This window comes from Antennarius striatus, unplaced genomic scaffold, assembly GCF_040054535.1.
Source record: "Antennarius striatus isolate MH-2024 unplaced genomic scaffold, ASM4005453v1 scaffold_28, whole genome shotgun sequence".
Classification (NCBI taxonomy): Eukaryota; Metazoa; Chordata; class Actinopteri; order Lophiiformes; family Antennariidae; genus Antennarius; species Antennarius striatus.
Window position 1 is genome coordinate 127,501 of NW_027172340.1, and position 7,500 is coordinate 135,000.

The following is a 7,500-nucleotide window of genomic DNA, read 5'->3' on the forward strand; positions in this document are numbered from 1 at the left end:
GCTGCCTGGGCTGGGGCCCCGCAGGCTGGGGCTGGGTGCCTGGCTGCCCGGGCTGGGGCCCCCCAGGCTGGGTGTAAGTGCCTGGCTGCCTGGACTGGGGCCCTGAGGGCTGGGTGTAAGTGCCTGGCTGCCTGGGCTGGGGCTCCGCAGGCTAATGCTAAGTCCCTGGCTGCCAGGGCTGGGGCTCCGCAGGCTAATGCTAAGTCTCTGGCTGTCTGGGCTGGGGCCCCGCAGGCTGGGGCTGGGTGCCTGGCTGCCTGGACTGGGGCCCCGCAGCCTGGGTGTAAGTGCCTGGCTGCCCTGGCTGGGGCCCCGCAGGCTGGGGCTGGGTGCTGCCTGCCAGGGCTGGGGCTCTGCAGGCTAATGCTAAGTCCCTGGCTGCCTGGGCTGGGGCCCCGCAGGCTGGGGCTGGGTGCCTGGCTGCCCGGGCTGGGGCCCCCCAGGGCTGGGTGTAAGTCCCTGGCTGCCTGGGCTGGGGCCCCCCAGGCTGGGGCTGGCTGCCTGGCTGCCTGGGCTGGGCCCCCGCAGCCTGGGTATAAGTCCCTGGCTGCCCGGGCTGGGCCCCCCCAGGCTGGGGCTGGGTGCCTGGCTGTCTGTGCTGGGGCCCCGCAGCCTGGGTGTAAGTGCCTGGCTGCCCTGGCTGGGGCCCTCCAGGCTAGGGTAAAGTCCCTGACTGCCAGGGCTGGGGCCCCGCAGGCTGGGGCTGGGGCTGGGTGCCTGGCTGCCTGGGCTGGGGCCCCGCAGCCTGGGTATAAGTCCCTGGCTGCCTGGGCTGGGGCTCCGCAGGCTAACGCTAAGTGCCTGGCTGCCTGGACTGGGGCCCTGAGGGCTGGGTGTAAGTCCCTGGCTGCCCGGCCTGGGGCCCCGCAGGCTGGGGTAAAGTCCCTGCCTGCCCAGCCTGGGGCCCCCCAGGCTGGGGCTGGGTGCCTGGCTGCCTGGGCTGGGGCCCCGCAGGCCGTGTATAAGTCCCTGGCTGCCTGGACTGGGGCCCCGCAGGCTAGGGTAAAGTCCCTGACTGCCTGGACTGGGGCTCCGCAGGCTGGGGCTGGGTGCCTGGCTGCCTGGGCTGGGGCCCCCCAGGCTGGGTGTAAGTCCCTGGCTGCCTGGACTGGGGCCCCGCAGGCTAGGGTAAAGTCCCTGACTGCCTGGACTGGGGCTCCGCAGGCTGGGGCTGGGTGCCTGGCTGCCTGGGCTGGGGCCCCCCAGGCTGGGTGTAAGTGCCTGGCTGCCTGGACTGGGGCCCTGAGGGCTGGGTGTAAGTCCCTGGCTGCCCGGCCTGGGGCCCCGCAGGCTGGGGTAAAGTCCCTGCCTGCCCAGCCTGGGGCCCTCCAGGCTAGGGTAAAGTCCCTGACTGCCAGGGCTGGGGCCCCGCAGGCTAACACTAAGTGCCTGGCTGCCTGGGCTGGGGCTCCGCAGGCTAACGCTAAGTCCCTGGCTGCCTGGGCTGGGTCCCCGCAGGCTGGTGCTGGGTGCTGCCTGCCAGGGCTGGGGCTCTGCAGGCTAATGCTAAGTCCCTGGCTGCCCTGGCTGGGGCCCCCCAGGCTGGGGCTGGGTGCCTGGCTGCCCAGCCTGGGGCCCTGCAGGCTGGGGCGGGGTGCCTGGCTGCCTGGCCCGGGGACCCCCAGGCTGGGGCTGGGTGCCCGGCTGCCCAGCCTGGGGCCCTGCAGCCTGGGTGTAAGTCCCTGGCTGCCTGGGCTGGGGCCCCCCAGGCTGGGGCTGGGTGCCTGGCTGCCCAGCCTGGGGCCCTGCAGGCTGGGGCGGGGTGCCTGGCTGCCTGGACTGGGGCCCTGAGGGCTGGGTGCAAGTCCCTGGCTGCCAGGGCTGGGGCTCCGCAGGCTAACGCTAAGTGCCTGGCTGCCTGGGCTGGGGCCCTCCAGGCTGGGGTAAAGTCCCTGACTGCCAGGGATGGGGCCCCGCAGGCTGGGGCTGGGGCTGGGTGCCTGGCTGCCTGGGCTGGGGCCCCGCAGCCTGGGTATAAGTCCCTGGCTGCCTGGGCTGGGGCTCCGCAGGCTAACGCTAAGTGCCTGGCTGCCTGGACTGGGGCCCTGAGGGCTGGGTGTAAGTCCCTGGCTGCCCGGCCTGGGGCCCCGCAGGCTGGGGTAAAGTCCCTGCCTGCCCAGCCTGGGGCCCCCCAGGCTGGGGCTGGGTGCCTGGCTGCCTGGGCTGGGGCCCCGCAGGCCGTGTATAAGTCCCTGGCTGCCTGGACTGGGGCCCCGCAGGCTAGGGTAAAGTCCCTGACTGCCTGGACTGGGGCTCCGCAGGCTGGGGCTGGGTGCCTGGCTGCCTGGGCTGGGGCCCCCCAGGCTGGGTGTAAGTCCCTGGCTGCCTGGACTGGGGCCCCGCAGGCTAGGGTAAAGTCCCTGACTGCCTGGACTGGGGCTCCGCAGGCTGGGGCTGGGTGCCTGGCTGCCTGGGCTGGGGCCCCCCAGGCTGGGTGTAAGTGCCTGGCTGCCTGGACTGGGGCCCTGAGGGCTGGGTGTAAGTCCCTGGCTGCCCGGCCTGGGGCCCCGCAGGCTGGGGTAAAGTCCCTGCCTGCCCAGCCTGGGGCCCTCCAGGCTAGGGTAAAGTCCCTGACTGCCAGGGCTGGGGCCCCGCAGGCTAACACTAAGTGCCTGGCTGCCTGGGCTGGGGCTCCGCAGGCTAACGCTAAGTCCCTGGCTGCCTGGGCTGGGTCCCCGCAGGCTGGTGCTGGGTGCTGCCTGCCAGGGCTGGGGCCCCGCAGGCCGTGTATAAGTCCCTGGCTGCCTGGACTGGGGCCCCGCAGGCTAGGGTAAAGTCCCTGACTGCCTGGACTGGGGCTCCGCAGGCCGTGTATAAGTCCCTGGCTGCCTGGACTGGGGCCCCGCAGGCTAGGGTAAAGTCCCTGACTGCCTGGACTGGGGCTCCGCAGGCTGGGGCTGGGTGCCTGGCTGCCTGGGCTGGGGCCCCCCAGGCTGGGTGTAAGTGCCTGGCTGCCTGGACTGGGGCCCCCCAGGCTGGGTGTAAGTCCCTGGCTGCCTGGGCTGGGGCCCTGAGGGCTGGGTGTAAGTGCCTGGCTGCCTGGGCTGGGGCTCCGCAGGCTAATGCTAAGTCCCTGGCTGCCAGGGCTGGGGCTCCGCAGGCTAATGCTAAGTCTCTGGCTGTCTGGGCTGGGGCCCCGCAGGCTGGGGCTGGGTGCCTGGCTGCCTGGACTGGGGCCCCGCAGCCTGGGTGTAAGTGCCTGGCTGCCCTGGCTGGGGCCCTGAGGGCTGGGTGTAAGTCCCTGGCTGCCCGGGCTGGGGCCCCCCAGGCTGGGGCTGGGTGCCTGGCTGTCTGTGCTGGGGCCCCGCAGCCTGGGTGTAAGTGCCTGGCTGCCCGGGCTGGGGCCCCCCAGGCTGGGGCTGGGTGCCTGGCTGTCTGTGCTGGGGCCCCGCAGCCTGGGTGTAAGTGCCTGGCTGCCCTGGCTGGGGCCCTCCAGGCTAGGGTAAAGTCCCTGACTGCCAGGGCTGGGGCCCCGCAGGCTGGGGCTGGGGCTGGGTGCCTGGCTGCCTGGGCTGGGGCCCCGCAGCCTGGGTATAAGTCCCTGGCTGCCTGGGCTGGGGCTCCGCAGGCTAACGCTAAGTGCCTGGCTGCCTGGACTGGGGCCCTGAGGGCTGGGTGTAAGTCCCTGGCTGCCCGGCCTGGGGCCCCGCAGGCTGGGGTAAAGTCCCTGCCTGCCCAGCCTGGGGCCCCCCAGGCTGGGGCTGGGTGCCTGGCTGCCTGGGCTGGGGCCCCGCAGCCTGGGTATAAGTCCCTGGCTGCCTGGGCTGGGGCTCCGCAGGCTAACGCTAAGTGCCTGGCTGCCTGGGCTGGGGCCCTGAGGGCTGGGTGTAAGTCCCTGGCTGCCCGGCCTGGGGCCCCGCAGGCTGGGGTAAAGTCCCTGCCTGCCCAGCCTGGGGCCCCCCAGGCTGGGGCTGGGTGCCTGGCTGCCTGGGCTGGGGCCCCGCAGCCTGGGTATAAGTCCCTGGCTGCCTGGGCTGGGGCTCCGCAGGCTAACGCTAAGTTCCTGGCTGCCAGGGCTGGGGCCCCGCAGGCTGGGGCTGGGTGCCTGACTGCCAGGGCTGGGGCCCCGCAGGCTGGGCCGGGGTGCCTGGCTGCCCTGGCTGGGGCCCCGCAGGCTGGGGCTGGGTGCCTGGCGTCCCAGCCTGGGGCCCCGCAAGCTGGGGTAAAGTCCCTGCCTGCCCAGCGTGGGGCCCTCCAGGCTAGGGTAAAGTCCCTGACTGCCAGGGCTGGGGCTCCGCAGGCTAATGCTAAGTCCCTGGCTGCCCTGGCTGGGGCCCCCCCAGGCTGGGGCTGGGTGCCTGGCTGTCTGGGCTGGGGCCCCGCAGCCTGGGTGTAAGTGCCTGGCTGCCCTGGCTGGGGCCCCGCAGGCTGGGGCTGGGTGCTGCCTGCCAGGGCTGGGGCTCCGCAGGCTAATGCTAAGTCCCTGGCTGCCTGGGCTGGGGCCCCCCAGGCTGGGGCTGGGTGCCTGGCTGCCCTGGCTGGGGCCCCGCAGGCTGGGGCTGGGCTCCTGGCTGCCCGGGCTGGGGCCCCCCAGGCTGGGTGTAAGTGCCTGGCTGCCCAGCCTGGGGCCCTGCAGCCTGGGTGTAAGTCCCTGCCTGCCCAGCCTGGGGCCCTGCAGGCTGGGGCGGGGTGCCTGGCTGCCCTGGCTGGGGCTCCGCAGGCTAATGCTAAGTCCCTGGCTGCCCTGGCTGGGGCCCCCCAGGCTGGGGCTGGGTGCCTGGCTGCCCTGGCTGGGGGCCCCCAGGCTGGGGCTGGGTGCCTGGCTGCCCAGCCTGGGGCTCCGCAGGCTAACGCTAAGGCCCTGGCTGCCTGGGCTGGGGCCCCCCAGGCTGGGGCTGGGTGCCTGGCTGCCCAGCCTGGGGCCCCGCAAGCTGGGGTAAAGTCCCTGCCTGCCCAGCGTGGGGCCCTCCAGGCTAGGGTAAAGTCCCTGACTGCCAGGGCTGGGGCTCCGCAGGCTAATGCTAAGTCCCTGGCTGCCCTGGCTGGGGCCCCCCCAGGCTGGGGCTGGGTGCCTGGATGTCTGGGCTGGGGCCCCGCAGCCTGGGTGTAAGTGCCTGGCTGCCCTGGCTGGGGCTCCGCAGGCTAATGCTAAGTCCCTGGCTGCCTGGGCTGGGGCTCCGCAGGCTAATGCTAAGTCCCTGGCTGCCTGGGCTGGGGCCCCGCAGGCTGGGGCTGGGTGCCTGGCTGCCCGGGCTGGGGCCCCCCAGGCTGGGTGTAAGTGCCTGGCTGCCTGGACTGGGGCCCTGAGGGCTGGGTGTAAGTCCCTGGCTGCCCGGCCTGGGGCCCCGCAGGCTGGGGCTGGGTCTCTGGCTGCCTGGACTGGGGCCCTGAGGGCTGGGTGTAAGTCCCTGGCTGCCTGGGCTGGGGCTCCGCAGGCTAATGCTAAGTCCCTGGCTGCCCTGGCTGGGGCCCCCCAGGCTGGGGCTGGGTGCCTGGCTGCCCTGGCTGGGGCTCCGCAGGCTAATGCTAAGTCCCTGGCTGCCCTGGCTGGGGCCCCCCAGGCTGGGGCTGGGTGCCTGGCTGCCCTGGCTGGGGGCCCCCAGGCTGGGGCTGGGTGCCTGGCTGCCCAGCCTGGGGCTCCGCAGGCTAACACTAAGTCCCTGGCTGCCTGGGCTGGGGATCCGCAGGCTAATGCTAAGTCCCTGGCTGCCCGGGCTGGGGCCCCCCAGGCTGGGTGTAAGTGCCTGGCTGCCTGGACTGGGGCCCTGAGGGCTGGGTGTAAGTCCCTGGCTGCCCGGCCTGGGGCCCTGCAGGCTGGGGCGGGGTGCCTGGCTGCCTGGCCCGGGGACCCCCAGGCTGGGGCTGGGTGCCCGGCTGCCCAGCCTGGGGCCCTGCAGCCTGGGTGTAAGTCCCTGCCTGCCCAGCCTGGGGCCCTGCAGGCTGGGGCGGGGTGCCTGGCTGCCTGGCCCGGGGACCCCCAGGCTGGGGCTGGGTGCCCGGCTGCCCAGCCTGGGGCCCTGCAGCCTGGGTGTAAGTCCCTGCCTGCCCAGCCCGGGGCCCTGCAGCCTGGGTGTAAGTCCCTGCCTGCCCGGCCCGGGTCCCTCCAGGCTGGGTGTAAGTGCCTGGCTGCCCGGCCCGGGTCCCCGCAGGCTAATGCTAAGCCCCTGCCTGCCGAGGCTGTGTCCCTGCATGCTAATGCTACGCAGGAGCTAGCTCACCCTCCTGCTCCCAGGCTCCGCTTTGGGCCTTAGAAAGCTGTCATTTTGCTCAAAAATGGGGCAAAAGGGGCTCCGGCGGAGCCCAGAGGGGCCCCGCTGCGTTGCCGGGCGGGGTCTGAGCCGAACCGGGCCGCCGTGGCCCGCCACGGGCCGCCCCGAGTCTCACCCAGCGCCGCTGATGTGATTCTGCATGAAATACCAGCTCAATCCACGAGGGGCGCTAATAAAATTGCAATACCGGCAGCATCCTCGAGAGGGCGCCATTTCCCCGGTGCCAGACCACCGGAGGACGAGGAAAGGTAACGGGGGAGAAACGGGCGACTGTCATCACATATATATGGATTGGGCTCTGTCGAAGGAGACCTCCAGAGGCCCCACACAATGCGCTTAAGCCAATCCGACCGACGAGCGCCTGCCGTCGGACACTTTTAGCTGGTATTTGGCCTCTACCTGCTGGAAGTCTGTGCTTCCAGAGGGAGAGGCCGGCCTGCCGCCCGAGCGCATACGAGCACCAGTGCAGACGGTCGTACACGGCCAGCGCGTGTTCGGCCTCTCCGCCCGGAACCGACACGGGGTTGTGTGTTGTTGTTTTTTTTTTTTTAATTTTTTTTTTTTTTTTTTTTTGGACAAGAGTCTCACTCACTCTGGAGGTGGAGAGGGGGCCCTCCGGCCGTCCGCTGCCCAGCCACGAAGCACCGATCCCGGATAGCCGAAGCGGGCCGACCCGCCCTCCTGGAGCTCCGGAACCAAAGTGGGTTTTCGGGCTCCCCGCCTCGGAGGCTCCTCCCCGGTCACGCGGGCGGCCCCCACAGCGCCTCCTGCTGGTTCTCTGAGAGAGTGGCTTCCAGAGAGAGGGAAGGGGAAGCCGGCAGGTGGCTGCCCGGCAACAGTGAGCCGTTCCGGCATGGTGTCGGCAGCGGCCCACCCCCCCGCCCCCTCCCGGAGGGCCGGCAGGCGGTTGCCCGGCAACGGCTACCCAGGCTAGAGGGCGCTATAGCGGCCACTGGAGGAAGCCCCTACGGCCCCGTTTTCTGCTTCTACAGGCAGGTGGCTTCCAGAGGGGCTGGAGGGAGGGCCGGCAGGCGGTTGCCCGGCAACGGCTACCCAGGCTAGGGGGCGCTATGGCGGCCACTGGGGGAAGCCCCTACGGCCCTGTTTTCTGCTTCTACCTGCACGTGGCTTCCAGAGGGGCTGGAGGAGGGCCGGCAGGCGGTTGCCCGGCAACGGCTACCCAGGCTAGGGGGCGCTATGGCGGCCACTTGGGGAAGCCCCTACGGCCCTGTTTTCTGCTTCTACCTGCACGTGGCTTCCAGAGGGGCTGGAGGAGGGCCGGCAGGCGGCT